This window comes from Panthera tigris, chromosome B1, assembly GCF_018350195.1.
Source record: "Panthera tigris isolate Pti1 chromosome B1, P.tigris_Pti1_mat1.1, whole genome shotgun sequence".
Classification (NCBI taxonomy): domain Eukaryota; kingdom Metazoa; phylum Chordata; class Mammalia; order Carnivora; family Felidae; genus Panthera; species Panthera tigris.
Window position 1 is genome coordinate 16,607,051 of NC_056663.1, and position 26,742 is coordinate 16,633,792.

Here is a 26,742-nt window from a genome sequence, read left to right on the forward strand (position 1 = left end):
GACCCTGTGCCGGGGAACGTCAAGCTCAGTACCTAGCAGAGGACTTTGGAAACACCCTCTGCTTGGGCTAGGGAAGCAAAGGCTAACAGAGCAATGTAATTAACACACGAGTTTTCTTCAAAGTAAAGAGAACATTTAAAAGCCTACTGCATGGCGAGAAACTGTTCCACTTGGCCAATTCTAAGAAATTCATTAAAAAAAATTCTCATCCCTCATTTAGCAGATGTTTCACTCACATAGCAGACTTTTGGCTACAAAGCGTTTTGCTTTCTTTCTGTTTTTTTCCCCTAGTTTTCCTTCTTAAAAAATTTCTTTCTTTTAAGTTTTTGTCTTTGTATTGTTTAAAAGTTACCCAGAAGATCAGTGTGTTTAAAATGCATGTTTTCTTTTGCCATGTGGTCTGAGACACCAAATAAACTTCTTTGGAGACAAGAATCTAAATTCCAAGGATTTCAGTGTCCATGTTGAAAAAGCAACATTAGGCCCCAAGGCACATTGTAATTTTGAGGCAACAGGGCAACTCAAGGGAGGGGTTGATAGAATCAGGTTGTATGCACTGTCCTTTGCTGCTTTCACACGTCTGCTCAGAGGGGGGCAGAGAGTTGTCCTAAAGTCTGTATGGTGAGAGGTGAAAGACCTTCCCATAAAACAGTCTTTTCCTTTGAGTTGGGAGTTCCTATACAAGTAAAACCTCAGACATCATCAGTAAGGAAAACCAAAGCCACATAGATTATTGAAAGGAAATGGTATAAAAGCATTGAGGAAAAAAAAAGTCGTTTTACTGAACACAGTAAATACCCACAATCAAAGTTAACTGCTGTGTTTGAAGTTAAAGTCCACAGATCAAAGTACTTTGCAAAATGTCAAGCATGAGCATAAGGAGGGCGAGGGGAGAGGCACAGAAGACTTTCCAGAATACTGTACTGTCCCGTTACAGAAACCTGCTAGTCAAAGACCTTTAGCTAGGTAAAGCATTTGCAAAACCAGGTCACCTGAACTGTGGCAGGAACATAAAAATTTAAAAAAATGAAACATAAAAAAAAAAAAAAAACCGCTTCCACATTAGCAAGGAACAAAGCAGTGATCCAAGAACAAAATAAAATAGAGCTATCTCATTCTCCTTAAAGACTAATTACTGACATTTTCTTGGCTCAGGTGGTTGCAGCTTTTTCCTTTTCTTTTTCCATGCCCTTAGAAAGTTAAAAATAAGTAAACAGTCTAAACAACAAAATTACGATGTCTGGACCCTCTCACTGCTGGCAGTCAGGTTAATTGGAGTTCTGATGTAGCTCAGTCACAGGCCAGTATGTATCACAGGTCAACGTGACAGAGAGCTTTGAGCAAAGTTTAAAAGTACAGCCACAGAAATGTCCAGATGCCATTGCTGTATTCCGGAACACCACATTTACCTGCAAATCGTGCACAGCCGCCCCATACCTTCACTATAAATGAGTTATGTCAAAGACGATCGTCAGACACATATCAGAAACCAATGAAATAATTCCAGAAGGAAAAAAAAAAAAATCTTACCTACAGGCAGCTGGGCTCAACAGTTGCTCTAAACAGAGGAAGTAGGAGTCAGTGGCCTTTTACATGTAGAGATTGTTTATTTAGCCCTTTTTAAAAGGTCTTGAACTCCAGAGGTTTAAGATTAAGTCCAATCCAAGTGTCTGAAGGAAAAAAAGGCAAGAGAGACGGCAAATAAGAGAGGGAAAGAATCCCAGCTGCTGGGTGGTGCCACTGTTCTGAGAGCATTTGAGCTATTTTCAGCATTAACAGCAGCCGGAGTTGTCTGCAAAGGGATGAAAAAGCCTTCCCTGAGTCGCCACCTCCCTCCCCCTTTCCCCACGTGGTGGGGGGGGGGAGCATGAACCAGGAAACCCACGACAACGTGGTTCTCTGTACAAATACTCATTTACATTTTGAGGAAAACTGCCAGCACTGTTGAAAACGACAACAGCAGAAACAACTTGACTGAAATCTTAAAGACACACGGTGCCGTGCCGCAATCCTCAAGTTTTCCGAATGACTTACCTGATGTGTTGAAAAGAAGGTGTCCTCTTTGTGCCTTATTGAGAGGGAAGACGTTTCTTCTGCTGATTACTCGCTTCTGGGGGTCTTAAAAAATATTTTAGATCTCTCCGAGGAATGTCTGTTGTCACCCTATCCTTTTTAAGACTGAACACAAATGGTTTATTTCTCGCACGCACCTAAATTTCCAGTTTCGTCAACTGTGCTATTTTTGAAAGCTACTGGGTTAAGCTGTTGACATTTCTTATCTGTTGGCAGCGACTGGGGACCATTCAGTGACATGATGCAGACAGACACGGATCCCTTGCTTGTGCTTCCAAAGGAGTAATTCGGATTGGGTCACCAACAACGAGCAGCAGACTTGGGGCTTTCACTTTATTTCTAGAATTATAAATTAAGATCTAGGAGTGCTGTTCATTCATTCAGCAATTTATGCGGCCGGTACTTGGGAGCCTCCTGTGTGTCATACATTGTGAGAATAACAAGAGTGAGTGAAATAAACAGGGTCCTTGCCTCAGAAGGCTCACAGCACACCGAGGCAGCAAGAATAAAGAATACAGAGCATTTCTTACAATCTCTTGGTCACATGAGGAGACTTCAAACCATGGCCACGGGAGATCGGGATTTCTCTCGACTGGGACTGCAGGAAGATGCTATGGGTGGCCATCAGACCAACTTCTGGCTTCTGTGGCTTTACTGCGCCTTTGACAGCACCCCTAAGAAGGAAAATCTGTGACTTCCTACCCCAAAACACACTTAGGTATTTTCTTAAAAACCTGTATTCCGCGTCTGTGAAATCCCTGCCTTCTCTCTCTACTCCTGTAACCTAGAGAATGCTTAGGCAGGGAGAAAGTACTGCTAAGAAGGGGTGGGAGAAGAGTCCCTGATCCTTAGTCCAGTGTGAAAACCACCCGGATGTATTTGATAACGGATGTTATGAAGGTGGGTTGCTAGAGGCTCAGATCAAATCCAACTGTGTCTTTACAGTTAAAGACACTGGTATTGATGATAGAAAATACTGAAGATTATGCATGATACATAAAAAAAAAAACGGTTACATGACTGCTATTTCAAGTCTTGTGATAAAATAGTGAAATCCTTCAGCTACCCTACACTATAAAACTATACGGATGGGGCGCCTGGGGGCTCAGTCGGTTAAGTGTCCGATTTCAGCTCAGGTCATGATCTTGAGGTCTGGGTCTGTGAGTTCGAGCTCCGCATCAGGCACTGTGCCAACAACTCAGAGCATGGAGCCTGCTTCGGATTCTGTCTCTCTCTCTCTGCCTCTCTCTGTCTCTCTGCCTCTCCCCTGCTCATGCTCTGTCTCTCTCAAAATTAAATAAACATTAAAAAAATTAAAAAACTACACAGACATCTAAATGAAAAAAAAAGAACTATAACTTAAGTTTGAAATATCTAATCAAATTAAAAAAAATTTTATTTTAAAAATACATAGCAGAATTTTAAAAATCTGTCTAGAATCATGTATTTTTCTGTTCATTTATTTTAAATGGTCACATTTTACTATGTCACCAATACCTGCCAGTTTCAAAAAGGGTGCTTTACTTGGCAAAACAAGAGATGGGAATTCTGGCAAATTGGAGCCTCAGATAGAAATTCTTTTTTTTTTTTTTTAATTTTCTTTTGACTTTTTTTTAAATTTATTTTTGAGACAGAGAGAGAGAGAGAGAGAGAGAGAGAGAGCATGAACGGGGGAGGGGCAGAGAGAGAGGGAGACACAGAATCGGAAGCAGGCTCCAGGCTCTGAGCCATCAGCCCAGAGCCCAACGCGGGGCTCAAACTCACGGACCGAGAGATCATGACCCGAGCCGAAGTTGGACGCTTAACCGACTGAGCCACCTAGGCGCCCCTAGAAATTCTTTTTAATTGTTTTTCCTTTTTCCTCTGTACAGTTTATAATGAAAAGAAAAATACGTGTGAAAATGGGCTGTTTTTGCAACACTATGGAAGTTAACAAAAGGAAGACCACCAAGGCAGCCATTGGAATTTGGTTAAATTCCAAACCTCCTGCTTTCCACACGAACACTGAGAGAAGCCCATTGCCTCACGTTTCACTATTACTAGAGTCGTTTTACGTCACAGTCTCCTCTTAAACGGACAGGTTCTGACCCTGCTAGCTGCTTGCATCCAGGATGAGCCCTGTCTTGCGTCATGACTCATCAAGATCCCACCATTCCCCAGAGATCCCAACTGTCCAAACAGCGAGGCAGATCAACACCTTTCAGCAGATTTGCTGGCACAGAAGAGTGCAAGTTGGACTTTTGGCACATTTTTAAAAATCAGAAGATAGCATATTGGGTCTTTTCTACTCGCCCCACCGCCATGACTTTTACAAGTGACTGATGTCTTAGCAACTGTTCTCATAGTACTAATCTTCATGATTTTATCATATTTTTTTTCTCTCTTTCATTTTGGTTTTTATACACAAAGTGATTTAAAACAATTGCGGATGCTTATATGGGAGTGGGCTTCCTATATTGGTGCAACAACAGATAATGGCTTTGGCATAACCCCTCCTGTGTATAAAATGGGGATGATAATACTACCAATCCACAGGGTTGTGGTAGGGCTTATATAATCACATAAAATGCTTAACCGAGTAATGCCTGACACATAGCCAGCACTCAATAAAAATTAATACTATTATCACTGTTCTAAGTCTAGAGCTTGGCTGTCCAATATGGTGGATACATGGGCTATTGAGCATTTAACATGTGACTAGTCAAAACTGAGATGTCGTATAATTGCAAAATGCACACTGAATTTTGAAGACTTACTATAAAAAAAGAATGTAAACTCATGTTTTATATTGATTATATATTGAACTGTGAGTACCTCAGACATCCTAGGTTAAGGAAACTGTTAAAATGAATTTTACCTGTTTAATTGTGTTTTTTTTTTTTTAATGTGGCAACTAGAAAAATTTAAATTATATATGCGGCTTTCGTTGTTGCACACTGCCATCTAGGCCAGTGGTGCTCAAACTGTAGCAAGCATCAGAGTGACCTGGAAGGCTTGTCAAAGCCTTTGCCGGATCCCATCCCCAGTTTCTGATTTAGTAGTAGGTCTGGGGCGAGGTCTGGAATTTTGCATCTCTAACAAGTCCCCAAGTGATTCTTTTTTCTAAAAAAAAAAAAAAAAATTTTATTTGAGAGAGAGAGAGCGTGCACCAGAGAGCAGGTGCATGTGCATGCATGGGTGAGGGGCAGAGAGAGAGATGGAGAGAGAGATTCCCAAGCAGTCTCTATGCTCAGCAGAGAGCCAGATGCGGGGCTTGATCCCATGGCTGTGAGATCACAACCTGAGATCAAGAGTTGGACACTCAACCGACTGAGCCATCCAGGCGCCTTCCCAAATGATTCTTAACCACACTTTGAGAACCACTGGTCTGGGGCCTTGCTACTTAAAGAGTAGTCCATGGACAACATCAAAGTCAACACTTGGAATTTTGTAGGAAATGTGAAAACTCAGACCCCACCCATACCTACTGAACCAGCACCTCCATTTTTACAACATCCTCAGGTTATATGTGTGCACATTGAGATTTGCGAGAAATTAATATAGTGTAGTGACTCTCATTCCTGGGTATATGTGAGGCTTATCTGGAAAATTTTGAAAATATCAGTACACTGGACCCATCTCTAGAGAGTTTGCTTTCACTAATCCGATCGAAACCCAGCATATCTGAAAAGCTCCCCCACGTAATTCTAACATAAAAGCAAGCACTGAGAGCTTGGTGGGCAGTGGGGCCCTCTGACCAGAGGCAGAAGGAGCAGGACCCAGAAACCGGACATGTTCTGGAAGGGCAGTGAGGGGCAGACGCTTCGGGACTGTCAGATGCTGGGAGAATAAGACTCGAACAGACTGGAGTTGGTGGAAGCCACACGGTAGAGTTGGGTGGGTGTTGCAGCCAGCACGGGGAGACTGGAAGGAGGTGTTCCTGGCTTCTGCAAGTCTGACAGAAGCCCCCAGCTGCCCCAGGGTTGGAGTTGGAGGGAAGACTGGATAAAGAAGAGCATAGCCTTGGTCTCAGAGGAACCAGACCACCAGACCAAGTGTTGTCTGAGCAGAGATGCAGGCTCAGAAAATAAGATGAGGACCTGGTTAGAAAAAAACCTGGCGTAAGTCATGAGTGGGACCAGCTGCCATGTTGACTGAATTTCTCAAACTCTCTATAAGGACAGGATCGGTTTCAGAGGCTGGGTCTGGAATAATCTTTCAGAGATGAGGAGGGGGGAAATGGATAGAAGTGTTGAAAATCAGTTTAGTTGTACATTTCTTTCTCTCCTTCCATTGTGTGCAATAAAAGTTGAGACTCTTCTGAGCCAAGTGGTGGTCAAATTAAAACCAACGCATGCTAGGACATAGTTGACATAGATCAAACTGTCCCAGAGGATATCTGTATCTCAAAAGAGGATCTCGGTAAGTTAAGTAACTCTCTATTGATAGAACTGGGAGGAAGACAGGTTCTGGAGTAGAGAAACCTTCTGTTATCCTGCAGCACACCTTTGTTCCACCTTTAAGTAAAGCGAGCACCGTATTTGGAACAATCTCCCCAGTTTGCCAGATGACTCCTCGCTTTTCAGGTGGGCTCAGAGCATTGCATGTTCCAGAGGGCTTGAGAAAAGGGCACTCCTCACCGGAACAGAGAAGGTGGGCCCACAGTGATCGTATTTAAAATCCTAATTCTGGGGCGCCTGGGTGGCTCAGTCGGTTAAGCGGCCGACTGCGGCTCAGGTCATGATCTCGCGGTCCGTGAGTTCGAGCCCCGCGTCGGGCTCTGTGCTGACTGCTCAGAGCCTGGAGCCTGTTTCGGATTCTGTGTCTCCCTCTCTCTCTGACCCTCCCCCGTTCATGCTCGCTCTCTCTGTGTCTCAAAAATAAATAAACGTTAAAAAAAAAAAATTAAAAAAAAAAAAATCCTAATTCTGTGGGCAGAGACCGTCTGTAGGTTCCCTTCTCACTTTATTATTTGGTTGTTTCAGAAGACATTAAACATGTGTAATGCTTAAGAACAGAGAGTCTGGAGCCAGTGGGTCTGGATTTGGATAGCGGTCCTGCCGTTTTTCTGTGACCATGGGCCTGTTCCTTCACCTCCCATTGCTTCAGTTTCCTTCCCTACCATGGGGCCTCGTGGGGTTGTTATGAGGATTAAAGGAGTTGTCTGAAAAGAATGTGGAAACGTCTGGCACATGGTAAATGCTATCATTGACCTAACAATGAAAATAGAGTAAAGTAACTGCAGGCTGCCATGTATGGTCAAATCCAGTCACTTTTTTTAGGTACCAAAATGATTTCCAGGGACTTTTATGGGTGTGATTTCTCGAGTGCATGGGTTTTGAAGGCTTCTTTGAGCGTTGTTTAAATTTTTTTCCCAAGAGAACTCAGAATTCTCGATTGATTCCTCATCACTTCCTATTATTTGTGAGGATCTCAGTAGGAAGGAAGTGAATGTAGTTTTCCCATGAATATTGTTTTCTAGGCTACATTTTTTTCTCCCTGAAGTCCTTTGAAAAATAAGTTGCACTCTCCATGTTGGAAGGCTTCCCTGGCCCATGTCAGTTGAGTAGCATTGTCTAATATTCCAGGAGAACAATGTATCATTCTCCTAGTCAAATATTTCAGTGCTTAGGGAGAGGCAGCAAGACTGCCTGAAACACCGGCATGAGTTTCAAAGATGTATTGAAGCGGCAGAGTCTCATACTACAGAGACCCTAGAAATCAGGTAATGCTGATGGATGGAAGGGGTGGACCCCAAAGTCAGGCATGTTGGGTGCAAAATGAGCGCTAGATGAAGCGAAATAACATCTTTGATGCTTATCTGCTTCAACCACCTGAGACAAAGTGAAGCATGTTCAGTACAAATGGTGACGTGTGGCGGCATCTTGTGCTTAGGAAGTGTCAGCCAGGTGATCTGTGGGAACCTGAGTATGTTGAGTGCTGAACAGGGAATACATGCACTGATGAGGAAAGCCCAAGAGCTTGAGTGATTTTGGACCAGGCACACACACCCGACACACTTGTGCCCTGAAACGTAGGCACAAGGATTGGGCAAGAAGCCCCTTCTTAAAGCCAACATCTGTGCTTTTGCTTGGGCTTGTGTGAATTACGTTTGGCAAGCCCCATCATACTCTCCACCTGCAGATGTAGTTATTCGAAAGTTGTCAAAACGTATGTCCAATTATTTCTACTACCTGGTTACCCAAGTGAAGCAAATGTTTTCTTAGGAGATGGTGTGCCATCCTGTGTGTGCCATTATGCAATCTGGGGCCGGAGTTTCCCAAATAATGTGAAAATCTTAAGGAATGGTTAGAGAACTACCATCAAATGCAAGAGAGTATCTAGAAAAGACATCTTAAAACGCGTTAAAGCTCAGTTTTCTGGTTAAACCTTTGTCGGTCTTATATGTGCTGTTTGAATCCCACGTATAGTTAAAAAGTACCTCTGCTGTTTTTCTAACCATAACTCTTCTTGATATTTATGTTCTGTTGAAATGGAGGCATACGCAACAGTTGCTAACTGTGGTATAAACATCTTCAAGATAAGCCTTCTTAAGGTGGTCTATTTAAGGCTCTGCACCATCTTCTTAGATTTCCGCCCACCTCTCCCTACCTACCTTGTAGCCCCATTGCTTCTAGCCTGTCTGGTCTTTCAGTTCCTAGAATGGACCACACTTAGGGCTGTCGCATGCACTATTCTCTGTCACCGGAATGCCTTCCGTGCTCAGCAGTTAATGCTGTGCGTCCTTCAGGCAAAGTGCCCCTTCCTCAGGAAGGCTTCCCTGATCCACCCAAGGTCCTGTGTTTTCACTCTTGAACAATCAATCATATTCTTTGTTTCCTTGAGTGTCAGACTTGGTCGTGTTTGTTCGTGTGATGCACTAATGCATTTCTCCTCCATTAGCCTGGAAGTTCCTGTTTCCCCTTCATATTGCATTTCCTCCACGTTTATTGCATTTGTGCCTGGCACAAAGTAAGTGCTTAATGCGTATTTGTTGAATAAATAAATGATTAAGCAGTTCTCCAGAAGGCATTAAGCAACACATGATGACAGTTTTGTTATAGATTTATCAGAACTTGTGAAATACAAAGTGTCTTATCCTGTAAAAAGCAAAAAACTGTGTCTTCTAATTAAGTAGCTATTTCCAGCCAAGAGGATTCTCTGAAATATATTGCTTTGTAGTTATATTTTTGGTTTAAAAGCTTTCTCAAGAGGCAAATGTCACTTGTTTTAACCTTCAGGCTGTAATATATTCTATTATCATAATAATTTACATAAAATCTTCTAACATAGGTTTGAAATAAAGCAAGTTACTGCACTCATACATCATATCTCCAGACCTTTCTCAGAACCATGTAATAATACTTGTTGTAGGGTGTATTATTAATTATAATCGCTCAGTTGAGGTCCCCGCTGTAAAGCGGTTAGGGTTGTTGAGAGAGTTACGTATTTCCTAGATGGTTCCTAGATAGTTATACCACCTGACTCTCTGCGAGCCATTTCTGATATTGTTTATTAGTTTCTGAGTAGACAGAAGAGAAACACCATATCAACAACGCAATGCTGTCAGGCCATTGTGATTCCTATGGCATGAAGCGCTTTCTCATGTCCGTATTGTCCCTTAGTTATAAACGTACAATGAATTACTTGTCACTGACGAGTAGCTGGGAGATTTACAGTCTTGTTCTCTGGCAAAGGGCAAGGTGATGTCAACAGGAAAGGAAAGGAGAACTTTATGTGGCTTGGGCTACATAGCAGGAGTTGGAGGCTGGAGGCCGGAGGCTGGTATTTGCCATGTTGTCTTAGACGAGGCTGTGAGATCCTCTCTTCTACCTTGGGCAGAGGGATATTTGCTATAAATAAGAATGTCTGAAGATGAAAAGTATCTTTTCTGAGTGATTCAAAGAATGAATTAACCCAATAATCCATGGCACATTTCCATCATTGCCATGACCATAAAATTTAATTTTACAAGAATAATCACACACGTAAATAATACACGGAATGTTAGAAAGCGTCCTTGCAAGTCACAGAGATGACGGTTAAGTAAAGAACAACAGGGAACGGTTGACCAGCATTCAAAGGCTAGAAGGAACTATAGATTCATTATATCAAGCGTATAAGAGAAATGACCTCCAAAATGAATGCAAGTCGGGGATAGGAAACTTCAGAGACTGGAAATGCTAATATTTTTTGTGTCGTCCACCCTCTGAGCCAGAACTTCCTACCTCTTTGTGCAATCTGTTTGTGTGTCCGGGTGGGTTGCAGATGTTGCTGCAATATTGATCCCTCCAGTTGTCAGGTGGCCAGGGGAAGCTGGGGCTCCCAGACCCTCACCTCTGGCTCTTAGCAACCTCATTTGTTTACCTCGGCGTGACTACACATACTCTCCCTTCCAAGCATGCTGGCTAGAGAGAGGTTTGGGAGAGCATACTCCAACCAGCAAGGTCAACCTACTAAAAACAGCAACAATAGTCTTATTCACAAAAGGAAGCACGAGAAATAAGATGGTATGGGAGGGGTCTGTCAGAAATGTCAAGAAATGAGTAATGATAGCTCAATTTTCCAAAAAAAGAAAGGGAGTGTGGGAGAATACATCCAGACTTTCGGGATCTGGAGCTAGATCTGGACGGGCCTCCAGGAGAGGGCCCACCTGCCAGCAGCAGTGGATGTTTTGTGTTCAGACACGGGGTGGGGTTGGACCTCCGAGTCAAAGCCAACACCTTTTGCCTTCTGGCAAGTGCCCTTCTTTTTTACAGCAAGTGTTTCTTTAAGCATCCTTTTCAACTGAAGTTTCTCTCTGATACATTTCGTTTTGATAATCAAGTCACGATTTCCATCCTTATTCCTCTCTCAAATAAATGAATTATGTTCCACAGTTGTGGCAGACAATGCTTTCTACCTACTGAGAATCCACTTTTGCCCTCATCTTTACGGTAGAATCCTGCTAATACGCCAATTTCAAAACTTACCTTCCTAGATTTGTTTTTTTTTTTTTTTTTTTTTTACCTTCCCAAATTTTCTTGCCGTCTGTTCTGGCCAATAAGATGTAGGGAAGACCCATCACATACACAATAACAGCAGAAGGGTTCTTTGCCCTTTTTGCCTTTTAAATGTTTATTTATTTTTGAGAGAGTGCAAGTGGGGGAGGGGCAGAGAGAGAAGGGGGACAGAGGATCCGAAGAGGCAGGGCTTGAACTCACAAACCACGAGATCGTGACCTGAGCTGAAGTGGATACTCGACCAACTGAGCCACTCAGGAGCCCTTGCCCTTTAACCAAGATCTGCTCCTCTTAGCCGACAGAAATGCCAATACCTTTCTGGGAGGCACATGCTAAGGGTGGGGTGACAGAGTCGAACCCACACTGGACTTCTCGTTGTTTGAGGTAAACCAACCTCTCACTTGGTGAAATGGTCGTCTTGAGATAATCTCTTACTTGGAGGTTGAAAACGTACTTGACACAAGCAATTAAGAAGTGGTTTATTATATCAGGCGGGCTGAAAGATAGCAGTAGGCTGTATAGTTTCCAAAGTTTTGAAAGAACCTTCTGGAATCAACAATAAGCCCCCACAACAGTGTAGCATTCAGTTTTCTAGCCTCTTATCACTTCCAAATGGAGTGAAAATTGCTCTGACAAACAGAGCCTATGTGTTTAAAGCCCTGAGCGCTGCATCATTTAAATATTTTTGGTTCTAAATATAGTAACATAGTTGATGCTATTTTCCAAAACTAACATTAAATGATCAGTGATGTCAAGAGAACTAAGAACATAGTAATACTCTGCAGGAAATACAAAACAGGAACCCATTGTTTATCCTGTTCTCAGTGTACATGGCCACAGCATTGTTCCGAAAACTTTGAACTTCTGCGTAGCCTACCCAGCCTTTAAAATCTAAATTGAATGATGAAATTTGTCCTTGTTACAAAAAAAAGGACGTAGCCTACCCAGCCTTTAAAATCTAAATTGAATGATGAAATTTGTCCTTGTTACAAAAAAAAAAGAATGTTGAAAAGATCCTCAAGACTGGTAATGTATTGAGTTTGAATATTAAATTATCCTTTAAGATTTCTACTTATAATTTTTTTTTAAATGGTGAATGCTATCAGTCTTAATTGAGAGGAAGTGATGTTGGATCAGGAAGCCAATAATTTTCCAGTTTTAAAAACACTAAAGATACACATGAAATGAAGAAGCTATTTTAAGTGTTCTTGTCTTATGGCTTCTGATTAAATACCCTAAATTGAAGAAATGGCTATAAATCATAATATATTCAGTTTTATAACAGGCGGTCATGTATAAATATTTTGTCTTTCTCTCAATATTTGCCAAGAGTAGCATGGTTGAGAACAAGGTTCTGGAGGCTGTCTGCCAACCATAAAAATCTGACTACTTTCAGATTTCTTCCAACAGTGCGGCTACTGGAATTTCCTTGTCTCGTTGATGAAATGCGAACCGTAGCAGCATTTGACTCATGTGATTATTATGAGGATGAATGGGCTAATATATGGAAATCTTTAAAACAATGCCTGGTACACAAGAAGCACTCATTAGTGTTAGTTGTGCTGTTACCATCATTATCTCAATGAGGCACAACCCATAAAGTTAAATCATGGGCTTTGAGCATAAAGAGTCTTTAGCTAATTTTCTGGTTCTGTCCCTTATCAGCTCCTTGAGTTGGGCATGATCTCTGTGTCTCAGTTCCCTCATCTGAAAAGTGGGGATATCATTAATTACCCTTGAGCATATTAAGAGGAGTAAGAAGGTAACGCATGGAAGCCACGACGGCACACAGTAATTGTTAGTAATTTTAAAAAATCAGATAAAAAAAGATCTTCACAAACGTGCAATTAATCTTCACAAATACATGTACTTTGCTGATGGGGAAAATGAAAGCGATCAGACATACCTAGATATTGAATATAATTTCCTTATATAGCTTATTTCAGATAGCTCACATTATGACTTTTACAGGGTTCCCCCCCCCCCCATTTTGATTTTAAACAAGAATTCATGGAGTTGTTCAATAACTGGATTAAGAAAATTCCCATCTCTGCTCATGACGTTATCTATAATTGACATAATGGCCTCCTTAAAGCAATAACATTAGCACCATCTTATTTGGTGAGTGGAAGAAGGTTGAAGAGGAAAGATACTGGCATTAAAAAGAAGCAGAGAATTGACTTTTAAAGGCCCTGTAAGAGTCTATCATAACCTCACAGACGGGAGAGGCAGAGTTATAATCTTATGTATCTTTGTTACAAACACCTATATCCATTGACTGCGCTTATAATGAATGATAATTGAGGTATAAGCATCCCTGTATTACAGCAATTATTACATTGTAAAAAAGAAAAGAAAAAAAAGAATCAAATCTTTGGAATCATGCAGAGCTGACCTCCAGGCTTACTTTCCTCAGTGGCAATGCCTATCACTTTGGGCAAGTCAATCTGTCTGAACCTTGATTTTCTTGTGTAATAAAATGCACACAACACCACCTACTTCTTTAGAACACTTTTGAGAGGATGAAATGAGACCGTGAAAATCAGTTACTTAGTTAACAGCCTGTTGCAGAACAGGGTTTAATATAGTTCATATAGGTTTGATACTTCGTTGTTGCTGTTGACTGGTCTTTTTCTTACTCGTAGGCTCCTTGGGAACAGGACTCCCTCTGAAAACATAAGTACAGCCAGTTCCTAGAACAGTGTCTGGTCACTGGAATGAACTGAGTGTGTATGTGTGTGTATCAGATGAGCCAAGACAGGGATACTGAGCGGGAAAACATGGAAACAACCACAGAAATGCATAGAAGGCTTCACTTGTTTAAGTGGAAATAGCTGAGAGAGACAGGCATTGACAAATTGAACTGATGTTCTGGAGAGTAGATTTAAGTAAAAAGTAAGTCAAGGACAACATTATCCTCACACAACATATTTCGAAGGGAAGGACAAGCTGTAAGGGATAGAGAAATGTTCTCAGTGGTGATCATTATGGCACCTGAGGGGATTATAACTAGCATCTTTAAATGGGGCTATTTCTATATATTCCCTGTGTTTTCTTCCTCTGTACAAAGATGGTAATGACTTTAGATCCGTGATTTTTGTGAACTGTGCCTGATTCTTTCTTTAATTCACAGGAGTTTTTATATAAAACTCAAATCTGCTAATTGCTCTCTGAACCCCTCCTGCATCCCACATTCTCTCTTTCTTATACTAGGTATCTTCACCCTGGTGGCTCATTGGTTTTATGTCTCAATCTAGCGACACGAATCCTAGGTGGTCAGGCTTTATGTAGTGGTTCTACCCCCAGATCTTTGTCTGGAAGATTTCTCAGACATGGCATAGTTTGGAGATTTTCAGCACCAGTTTTGCACCCCATATCTCTTACCTTTCATTTAACCTTAAGTCATAACTGAAGAAACGTTACAACGCCTACCTAATCATCCCCTTTACATTTTGACACTTGGGGTGTACAGGATCACTTTATAGAAAAGCCACTACTAGGAGCAGGGTCTGAGACGCATTGTTCTGGTGGGGGGCGGGGTGGGTAAAAGGGCACTGACAGTGTATTCTAGATCCGAGATAGGAGAAGTCCCCCTGGGACCTGTCAGTCTGTACCTTGAACACCAAGGCTACTCTAGCACCGACTGCTACTTTCTTTTGCCTGCAAACAGCTCTGATTAGCGGTGTGCTAGTCACATCCTTCACACCCCTAATGAACTAAATTGGAGGGTAATGCTCTTCACAATAGTAAGTATCACCTTTAAGTGTCAGGGGATAGGGATAGCTTTAAAGGCAACAAAAAAGAGGGTTTCAAAGAGAAAAGACCTGAAGACATGTCTTCATAGACAGAAGAAAAGACATAGACATGAGGAGGAGAGGAGAGATTCTCAGTAATTCTAGTGAGAAGGGATTCAGTGGGGGAAAGAAATTAGCAGACTCTACCTGCATGAGGAAATAAGTAAAACTTGGAGCTTCAGAGTTTAATAATAAGTATATTTTAATCGAGGCATTGGCCAGACTGTTGAGTAAGGTGATCCTAGAATCAATCAGTTATCAAAGGAGAATAACACCGCTCGTGATAAGTAGAAAAATGGCTCGAGATGGGATAATTCTGTGAGAAATTATTTTTATTAAGACAGGCCTCACTTCGTAAAATCTCCCCACAAGGAGAAACCTGCATCTGAGTTTATTTTATAGCATTATATCAGGATGCGCTTATTTGGCAAGTCTTACAATTACACCCTGTAAGGAATCCTACCTACACAAAAAAGATAAAGAGGACTAAATTCAGGCCGTCCTTAAATTTGCACGTCCAATAGTGGGTAAGGCAAGAAGGAGCTGGAAAGGACTTTGCAAATGATGCCCATCGCTGTGGGCACACCTGAGCTATAAACCGCAAGTGACTCTACCATTCTGTAACCTGAACTCTGTTTTCACGTGGCCGATTAAGATCTATCCACTTGGCCTCTTTTTAAAAGACTTGGCACGCATTTGAACACACCTTTGAGACTCCAGACTGGACTTGTGCGCCACATTCTATTTTGGGTGACCACAAAGGTGCTGGAAATTTCAGGTAGTAACAAACACCACAGCCTATAAACCGAAGCACGTGAGATGGTGAGGACATGACTCCGGGTCTCAGGGCACATCCGGGCTATGGGTGCCACCTGCTCTTTGAGGTGCTTCACTCACAGATCTGGACCAGGTTAGCTTGTCATTGTTGCGATGATGTTTTTCTTCCAGTTGACATAATATTGTTCTGTTCCCCGCCGCCCCTTGAGCCATCAAAAATCGGGTTGAAGGCCATTGTTCAAGCTTACTTTTGTGCTGCTTTGAGATGGTCATTAACCCCTGTTAACAGGAAATAGTATCGCCTTCCTTCTTTTCCTGACCTTCTCCATAGAGAACTCCTTCTTACTTGTGGTAACTCATCCAGATTTGAGTTAAATACAGAGATACTCAGAGCCGTCGTGTTTCATGCGGAAATTATTCAAAATAAAGTCAAAACAATTTTGTCAAGGTATACTTTGTCAAATCAGTTATGTTTATAATTATAATTTATGTATTATGTAATTATATTAACTATTATATAAGTTATATTTATATATAATCACATAAATAATTAAACTTATGCAATACATTATATTGATATAATTTATCTCCCCTCTGTTTTATTGTATTTTTTAAATATTATTTTAGAGAGAGAGAGAAGGACAGGGGAGAGGGGCAGAGGGAGAGAGAGGAGAATCCCAAGCAGGCTCTGTGCTCAGCACAGAGCTGGATGTGAGACTCAATCCCACACCCCTGGGATCATAACCTGAGCCGAATTCCAGAGTCAGATGCTTAAGTGGCTGAGCCACCCAGGTGCCCCTATAGCGATATAATTTATCAAATAAAATCCTAATTTTATTCAACAAACTCATTTTTACTTTTATTTGAAAAAAGGTAAATTTGCATAGTAACTTCAGAACACATTAGTTTCTTTTTTTATTAAAATTTTTTTTTTCAACGTTTTTTATTTATTTTTGGGAGAGAGACAGAGCATGAACAGGAGAGGGGCAGAGAGAGAGGGAGACACAGAATCGGAAGCAGGCTCCAGGCTCCGAGCCATCAGCCCAGAGCCCAACGCGGGGCTCGAACTCACGGACCGCGAGATCGTGACCTGGCTGAAGTCGGACGTTTAACCGACTGCGCCACCCAGGCGCCCCAGAACACATTAGTTTCTTACAACAGAACCATTCAAGAGAGAAATCCCATTTACATCACCTTGAGTTTTAATGCAATATTTCGTAAAACTCTTTGTAAGTGTTAAAGAATTCTTGAGAATGTACAAGGTGAGGAATGGTTATGTAATTGTGCTGCTGTTCTTCCTTCTGAATCATCTTCTCCCTGTCTTAGTGCACTGGGAAGTTCCAAATTTTTGATTCGGACATTCAATAGTTTTGAACTTGAAGTTTCTTCCTACACGTAGAAATACACATAAACTCTTAACACCGTTTGCAAAACACCATTTGCAAATGAAAGTGAGCAGTTCCTCACGGGCTATGTCTGCCATTTCGGTTTCACCAAGAAACAATGTCTCTACTATGATCAAAAGGTTCGTGAACAGTCCCGGCTAATTTCTAAGCTGATGAAACATGGCTCTAGTTACACAGACTAGAAGGAGGCAAGGAGATTTGGGTTTTATTTCCCATCACTTATCTCCATTCACTGCTTCAGTGGTTGTGTTAACTCTGTTCTGAGAGAAAATGGCATTGGGGTAAGATGGAAAACACCAAAACAATGGAGTAAGTAAATCAGTCTTTTAACACATACTGGTTAGTGTCCACACTCACACACAATGCCACATTTAAACTTAAGACATTCCAGATTCTCACTTACATGATAATCATTGTGGCTCGACAAGTAAAATAAATGTATCTTTGCCATTTCATCTGTTGAGTATGCACTAATGGCCTTCCCTCAAATGGATAAGGACTATTAACTTCAGGAATTATTACAAGATGCCTGAGTAGCTAAGTGATTCTAAAATTGGAATTGTGTCTACCTCAAAAGACCCGAGAAATCTATGGACTCATATTTTACTCCATTATTTGCATACCCACTCACACTTTTATTTATTTATTTAAAAACTTTTTTTAATGTTTATTTTTGAGAGAGAGAGACAGAGCGTGAGTGGGGGAGGGCCAGTGAGAGAGGGGGAGATATAGAAGTTGAAACAGACTCTAGGCTCTGAGCTGTCAGTACAGAGCCCCATGCGGGGCTCCCACTCAAGAACAGCGAGATCATGACCTAGGCTGAAGTCGGACGCTTACCAACAGCCACCCAAGCGCCCACCCACTCACACTTTGAGATGGTCAATTCAAGTAAAAGAGACCGTAACATTTTAATATCAAGAATGTTAACTTCCTCATTCTTGTAGTAGTCCCATTGGGCTCGTAGAAAGTCTCTCTCATTTCACAGATAAACACATTAAAATCTATCACCCAACAATTGGCTTTATTAATTTAGGGCACAACTCAAGATCCCCTGCTCATATTTTCCTGAAATGAGCCACTTTTGTGACTCAGCATTGACTCGTATCATTGAAGTTGTCCCTCTTCCACATCACATAAATGGAAAGACAACTGATTTTGGTACTTGGTTATAAATATTCCATAATGTTTACACTCCGAAAAATTTGAACATTGAATTGAAAACCATGAATATGGGGGGAAAGTAATCAAATATATTAACATGCTTTTAAGATATGCTGCTTGTAATGATGCTGATTAAAATGACATTTTTCGTAAACAACTTTGAAGGTTTTTCTGAGTACTAATTCTGAAACGTATGCTAATTTTCAGTACAACTTAAAAACGACACCTGTTTTGTTTGGGGCACCTGGGTGGCTCAGTCAGTTGAGCATCTGACTTTGGCTCAAGTCGTGATCTTGCCGTTTGCAAGTTTGAGCCCAGCATTGGGCTCACTCCTGTCAGCACAGAGCCCGCTTTGGATCCTCTGTCTACCTCTCTCTGCCCCTCCCCTGCTTGTGCTCTCTCTCTCAAAAATAAATAAACGTACAAAAAAAAACTACACCTGTTTAAATAAGAATGAGTATACTTTGTTATAGGCCACACCTTTATTTTCAGTGGTATGCATACATTCACCACCTTCATAAGAACAAAATATAGGTAATACATTTATGAATACCATAAATGTTTAAGAAAAAGCTTTCCCACATTTCATATGATTATATGTTTTGTTTATACAGGCCTATAATTCATGAATTGGGCAATTCAGCCTCATACACAAAGTATAAGTAGACCTTGAGAGTAAAAGCTCCAGGAGGGTAAGAACTTCTGTCTTGTTCTTACGGTATAGAGCCTAACTCCTGAGGAAACCTTACCTCATGCTGACGAAAATGAAGGATGGGATGATGGGCGAACAAAGTTAGGCAAGGCAGGTCAGCAAATGTATGTTGGATGGTGACTGCTTTGGGTATGATCTTTTGAATTGTTCTTTTTTTTCTCTCTTCCTTTTTCTTACTTAAATGCCTTGGGTCATCTCTTTTGTCTAGTGTTTTAAACTAATTGTGAGATGGAATTCATCAAAAAAGTTATTGCTAACGCTTGCTATCCCTCTTACTAAGATCACCTCTCAACAATGTGAAAGAAGTCAGATTGTTTTTCCCCAAAGTATACCCTCTCAGAGTGGCCACTTTTCTTCTTTAGATCCGGGTGCTCTAGTTAACAAAGGGAAATTGTTCAACATGTACATAGCCACAAGACTCTCAGTTCTTCTCGAGCCCCAACTGAACTGTATTTTGTTCCAAAGTAGAACTAATCATTCTTAATCCAGAGGTAAAACCATTGTTGCCAGTAAACAGAGCCACTGGCATCCAGTTCAGAGGACCAAGCTGGCAGTGATCATTTCTTGGTGGCACATCTTCCTCGTCACCTCCCAAGTTAAAGTGGAGGCAAATTTTAACAGTAAAACGTATCTCTAGATACGTTTGTATCCAGAGAGTTTTGTTTGTTGGTTTGCTTTGTTGTAATATCATAATTAGATGTCTAAATACGACTGGTGCCACACAAGTTCCTTTGTTCCTCATCTATATGTACCTCCTTACTTTGAAATTTTCATAATTTTAAGTAGATTTAGAAAATATGGACAATCAAAAAGAAGGAAAGAAAAAAACATCCACAAACTTAACACAAAGAAAATCATTATCGACCTTCTAGATTTTCTTTTCTCCCTGCCTCTTTATTGTTGTGCTATTTCTGGTCTTTATGAATAAAGAAACTTGGTGTATTCTTGTAAATGGATGTTTTCATAAAGCCCCAAACAAAAATATAAAGAGGATGGTAAAATGGAAGTTATAACATTTTCTTTTGGCTGATCTGTATTTCCCACAAATAGGCAGTCTAGAAAAATAGAGTACAGGGTTTGGAATCTGGCTGACCCAAGTTTGAATCCTACCTCATATGTGACCCTGTGCAAGCTGTTTAACTTCTCAGAGCCTGTTTCCTCTTCCGTAAAATGAGAATAATACCCTCATCAGAGTGTTTCTGTGAATAGTCAATGAAAGGCATTTGAAGAATTTGGCAAGCTGCCTGACTCAGTATGCATTCAATGAATGGTAGCTATTATTATTATTATTTATAAGAATACCTACTGTCATTTTACATTCCTAACTAACCGTGTACATCAGAAAGCTCAAGACCATGTGGCATGAAGATTAATTTTAGATCAGTCCAAAAGAAACATAATTAAGCAGGTAAATCTATTGGAAAGAGACCATATAATGCATTCTTAAGCAAGTACTTTAGAATTGTAGGAGTAATTAAAATTCTCCTCTGTTAGCGTAGTTAATGGCAGGATGGCAATTCTTTGAAATGAAAATAGTGGTCTCCCCCATTCTATCCTAACATCATGTTTGCAGTTGATGCTTTGAATAATTTGTGACCCAATGATTAGTTCACCTTGGTATGATGCAATATAGTCAAGACCAGAAGTTACAGAAGTGGGTTGTTTTTCTTTTAGAAGTTTCTTTGAGTGTTAAGGTAAACTTCAAGTTTAAGAACTATGTGATCGTTAAATGTCTGATGGATCTTACAGTAAGAAGTTTTAAATTGAATTATTTATCTATTAGTAATTGATTTCTGCATTTCTCTTTCATCCCAGGAATTTTTTTTTAAGTTTATTTATTTATTTATTTTGAGAGAGAGAGAGAGAGAGAGAGAGAGAGCACGCGCACCAGCAGGGGAGGGGCAAAGAGGGAGGGAGGGAGGGAGGGAGAGAGAGAATCCCAAGCAGACTCCACACAGCCAGTGCAGAGCTTGATGTGGGGCTCAAACTCACGAACAGTGAGATCATGACCTGAGCCGAAATCAAGAGTGGAACTCTTCACCAACAGAGCCATCCAGGCACCCCTCATCCCAGGAAATGTTTTTATTATTTATTTATTTATTTTTAAAATTTTTTTTTTTTTTTTTTTTTATCTTGAGGGGGAAGGTAGGAGAGAGGGAGGGACAGAGAGCGAGAGAGAATCCAAGCGGGTCTGCACTGTCACCATAGAGTCCCATGTGAGGCTTGAACTCACGAACTGTGAGATCATGACCTGAGCCCAAATCAAAAGTCAGATGCTTAACTGACTGAGCCACCTGGGCACCCCAGGAATTTTTTTTTTTTTTTATTAATGGCATAGTTGTTTATTGAGACTCTGTTATGTGCTAGGCACTGCCTTGGGTACTTCCCACAAATTATTTCATATCATAGAATGAGTGGTCCTGTGATCTAGGCATCATACCCTCATTTTTCAGGCCCCAAACCTGTGGCTGAAGGGTGTCAGAGGTCACAGAGGTCACACCTCCATAACTGTCACGTCCACAACTGGACCTTGTACACCTAGCTCTCCACAGCCTCCTGCCCTGTCTGCTCCCTCCTTTCTAGCAAAACTGGGGGGACTTTCATGCTGGATCAGAGGAACCTTGTCTTTGATAAGGCATATACACAGGGAGAATCAATTATAGGATATCAAATGTTAAAAAGTATTTCATACTTTCTTTTTCTTTTTTTTTAAGTTTTTTTTTTAATGTTTATTTTTGAGAGAGAGAGAGAGGGCACGTGCTCACACACACACACACACACACACACACACACACACACAAGTGCATGCACAAGCAGGGAAAGGGCAGAGAGAGAGAGAGAGGGAGACGCAGAATCCAAAGCAGGCTCCAGGCTCTGAGCTGTCAGCACAGAGCCTGATGTGGGGCTCGAACTCACGGACCGCGAGATCATGACCTGAGCTGAAGTGAGACGCTTAACTGACTGAGCCACCCAGGTGCCCCATATACTTTCTTTTTCAAAGAAAGAATACTGTTATTTACTTCAAAAAAATTTATTTACATTTAAGAAAATATATAAATTTTCTTTAAGAATACTTAAGTATTCTTAAGAAAAAATACTGTTATTACTGATTTTTACAAAAGTTATGTATTTGGGGAGGTTTGGAGGGGCAGGGAGAGAGAGCGTGCTAGCAGAGAGGGGCAGGGAGGGGGAGAGAGTGAGAATCTGTCAGCACAGAGCCCGATGCAGAACTCGAACTCACAAACCACGAGATCGTGACCTGGGCTGAAATCAAAAGTCGGACGCTCTTACCCAGCTGAGCCACGCAGGCACCCCTGTTATTTATTGACTTTTAAAACTAAGCAACCAAGAATAAATAACATAAAATTGTTTACTAAATATAATAAATGACAAGTTGTAATTTGGGTTTTTATGACAATCACATAAAGCAATGACAAGCTGGGGCGATAGGGCAGAGAAAGGAGCATGGAGAGACAGATGGGGGAGGAAGAAGGAGGAGTCTGGACTGGAGCAAGGAGTGGGGGGGGGCACACTAACATTTGTGAGTATCTAGCGCCATTTTGGTCTTTGGTGCTATTCGATGAGGTAGACCACTGCTTTCATATATCATGTGCTACAGAGAGTCTGAAATTTGTCATTAGATTTACAGTTTAAGGTAGAGGGACTTTCATTCACAGAAAGCTCTTAATTAAAAACAAAATCAAATAATACACCTTCAAACATCAGCCTGGAACTAGACCTGCGAATGTGCACCCCTCCCCAAACTCTTGGTATTCTGCTCATTTGAGGAAATTTCCGGTATGTTTCCTTGGTCCATCGTTCCTCCCATTTTCTGAAGAGGCTCAATCTGTAGACTTCCATGATAGATACTCTCTTATCATGAGAAGGGGTGGGAAAAAAGGGTTTTCTAGAAGGCAAAATAATAATGAGGACTGCCAGATACCTACTAGGCTGGGGGCTCTGTAGGCCCCCTCAACATGATGCAAGGATTGGGGTGATGATGTTGTGGCATGATTGAGCTCCTGGCCTGTGTGTGTGTTTATGGGAAGCGTACAGCAGGACTCATGCATCCCAAGCCCCCCCCCAGCCTGGAAAGAGCCTGCTTTTCCTCAAGCCAGGAAGAGTGGCTGCAAGCAGTGATACTCCAAAGTATCATGTCACTAGTCATCTTATTAAATGCATTGAATCTGATTCACAGAAGGCAAGAGTGTTCACACATGATGCATAAAAATGCAAGCTGTGTGCAGTATGGGCTTCTCAGTCCTGTAATCTGAGTATTTGCCCCTGACCCTATCCTTCGAAGGGCCACAGGCTGGGTTTAATACTCTCTGGTAATCATCTTGAAATTATTAGTAATTTTTAAATGAGGGGTCTCACATTTTAATCTTGCACTAGGCTCTGCATATTATGTAGACGTTCCTGCTTGTAGAAAAGTTCAGCAGAAATAATCCAAGTCTCTCGAATTTTCTGAGACTCTAATCTCTTATCTCACATCCTTAAAAGATAGAAAAGCAAGGTCTAGGGCAACTGTGGTACTTCCTCCCTCTCTCCTGCCACTGTGTAAACTCTCTTTACTCCTCCTCTGCCCCCACCCCACCCCCCGCACCTAATAAGCTCTCTTTCATTTGCAACTTCAGATTTTTATTCTGGTTCTCAAATAGACGTCTTTTGCACTGGCTCTAAAGGTCAAGAGCTGTGCTGTGTGTACTGTTACAGGGACCACACGATTGTAAAATAAGTCATTACTTTTTCTTAGTACTGATTACTTACTGAAATCTTTTGGATATATTGGGTTACATACAATATATTATAAAATTGAGGTCATCTGTTTCTTTTTACCCTTTTTTAATGGGGCTCTTCGAAAATTTAAATTTATATGTGGCTTTTCAGTTTGCAGGTTAATTTTTTTTTTCCTATCGGTCTAAATCTCCTGTTTTTAAAAACCATGTTTTGAACTACTCTACTGAGATGCCCCCTTGTATCTCCATCTCAAAAACTCTCAAAAAGTCTCCCCTAAATATACTTTTCCCCGAGTATATGACTTTCCCAAGACCGAAAACTAGAGTTCAAGCTATACCCCTGCCCTCACCCCCACGTGAATATTAAGTACTATAGATTCTTTCTCCATTTCTCTTGGTTCCAGCACTTTCTCTCCAGACCTAGTGTCCTATCCCAGCTGGGGCTTTTGGCCTTTCTTCCTGTAGTTTGCACTATCCCTCTGTCTGGTATCCTTGTATCACTGGGTCTCACCCGCATGCTTTTATACCGCTAGACATTTTATAATGGAAATCTCATTATTTCACTTTTCTTGATTGAACTCTTTCAGTGCCTTCTCATCTAACTCAGTGTGACACAATTACATTACAATCTGGCTCTTGTCTGCTTGTCCTGTTTTACTTTCTGTCTCTCCATGTCAGGCACCCTGCATTCTGGTCATACCAAGAACTATTAGCCCTTGGAACACGTCCTTCTTGCCTCTGTGCTTTCTCGCACATACTGTTCCTTCCTCATGGAGGGCTCTGAACATTCCAAGATGAATGTCCATGTGTTCTTTAGCCCCCCAACACTTCCTCAGGGATGCCTCATGAGCTTCTCCACCAAGAAGATCCCGTGCACATCCCACATCTCTATTAATGCAATACCACACTGAATTAAAATTGCCTATTTTTAAGACTTTGCAGTCACTGTCTTAAGTGCGTACTAAACACTTAGGAAGCGACTGATACATCGTACTCTTGGCTGAATAAATCCCTCACTCTTTCCTCCCTGACTCCCACTTTAGTTCATGTCTGTTTTTATCTTGCCTGAGGTATTGAAACTGTCTCTCTGTAACCACTTCTTGTTCTTTTTATTTACTTTGATATACTGTTAACAGTTCTATCTTTTTTTACACACAAACACGAACATTACTTTTCCCCACTTAAAGAATCTCCAATGGTGGTTTTAGTTTTCTAAAGAATTAATCCAAACTACTTAGGGGCACCTAGGTGGCTCGGTCGGTCAGGCGTCCGACTCTTGATTTCGGCTCAGGTCATGATCTCAGGGTTTGTGAGATTAAGCCCTGCCATGGGGCTCTGTGCTGACAGAGTGGAGACTGCTTGGGATTCATTCTCTTTCTCTCTCTCTCTCTCTCTCTCAAAATAAATAAGTAAACTAAAAAAGAAAATCATTCAAACTACTTAGCATGAGGCTGATTCTGATATTGGTGATAAGAATAGGTGTGGCTGCCATTCCTTCAGTGTTTCTGATGAGGCAGGCGCTATGCCCTCATTTACAATAATCTCATTTAACTCATGATCATCCTTACAGGCGTGTGCTAGTATCTCTACTCTACAAATAGCAAAATAGAGGGTCTAGAGGGGCGGAGGGACTTGTTCCCACATACTCGCTTAGCCATCACAGAGCTAGAAGTGAAATCCAAAGTCATGTAACAGCAAAACCCATCTTGCTGACCCCACAGCACACCAGACCCTCGTCTCCCTATTGTTCCCACATCCAAGACCCATCAACCCATCTCCAGTGTTCTTTCATGTCTTTTCTTTTTTTTTTTTTCTTCAAGATATGAAGTTTATTGTCAAATTGGTTTCCATACAACACCCAGTGCTCATCCCAACAGGTGCCCTCCTCAATACCCATCACCCACCCTCTCCTCCCTCCCACCCCCCATCAACCCTCAGTTTGTTCTCAGTTTTTAAGAGTCTCTTATGCTTTGGCTCTCTTCCACTCTAACCTCTTTTTTTTTGTTTTGTTTTTTGTTTTTTGTTTTTTCATTCACACATGTTTTTCTCTCAATCCACAACCTCCCTGTGAGCCATGCACACTTCTGAAATCATCGGGTGGCTCATTCACACCTACTGTGACTCTTTGCCCCCCTGTCTTGGCACTCGTGATGCTGCGCGATTATTAGCATCCCTTCCCTTGTCCCTGAAGACTGAAGCATCCTCAAAAGCTGTGACTCCCACTGGTCACCACTAAACTGGGTTAGCCTGGACAGTCAGTGGTGCACAGCACTTGCCTTTCTGTTTAACTGAGTTCTATAAGAATGATGATAATACTTGAGGGGGCACCTGGGTGGCTCAGTCAGCTGAGCATCCAACTTCGGCTCAGGTCATGATCTCATGGTTTGTGAGTTTGAGCCCCTCATCGGCTCGCTGCTGTCAGTGCAGAGCCCATTTTGGATCCTCTTTTCCCCCTCCCCCCCGCCCTCTCGGCTCCTGCCCCACTCACACTCTCTCTCTCTCTCTCTCTCTCTCAGAAATAAAAATAAAACATTAAAAAAATACTTGCAAACACTTCTTGAGCGCCTTCTATATGCCAGGCCCTGTTCAATAGGCATGAACAACCTATTAACATGCATAAGCCACTTAATCTTCACAAAAAGTTTTGGAGATAATTTACCTTTTTACTTTTTATTTATATTTCCCAAGGAAGTTAAATTGGTCGCACTTGTGACTTTAATAGAAAAAAATCACTGTTGCTCAATACTAGACTCCATAAAATAAAATTTGCCTAATATGCTGGTGGTCGTTAATTTACATTCTTTCTTCCCAACAACTGCATTTAGTCCAGTAAGATTTCACTTCTTTTTTTTTAAACAAATTTTAAAAATTAGTACTCACTTTTAAAATTCATGTGTGAAGATAAATGGAAAAAAAACTGGTGGAGGCAATTTAAATATTTTAACTTAAGTATACTAAGCAACCATGTTCAATGGCTTACAAAATGTTACTTTTTGGGGCGCCTGGCTGGCTTGGTCGGTTAAGCGTCCGACTTCGGCGCAGGTCACGATCTCAAGGTCCGTGAGTTGGAGCCCCGCGTTGGGCTCTGTGCTGACAGCT

General features: G+C 41.3%; 1 protein-coding gene across 3 annotated transcripts in view; it reads right to left on the bottom strand.

The window, feature by feature from the left end:
• SORBS2 (sorbin and SH3 domain containing 2) overlaps positions 1–26,742 on the bottom strand; it is a 221,503-nt gene that overhangs the window by 180,647 nt on the left and 14,114 nt on the right. For all 3 annotated transcript variants that reach the window (XM_042983004.1, XM_015545140.2, XM_007098994.3), the window contains exon 2: positions 1,531–1,670. The gene's annotated coding sequence lies outside the window, so the exon portion shown is untranslated. The remainder of the gene's footprint in view (positions 1–1,530; positions 1,671–26,742) is intronic.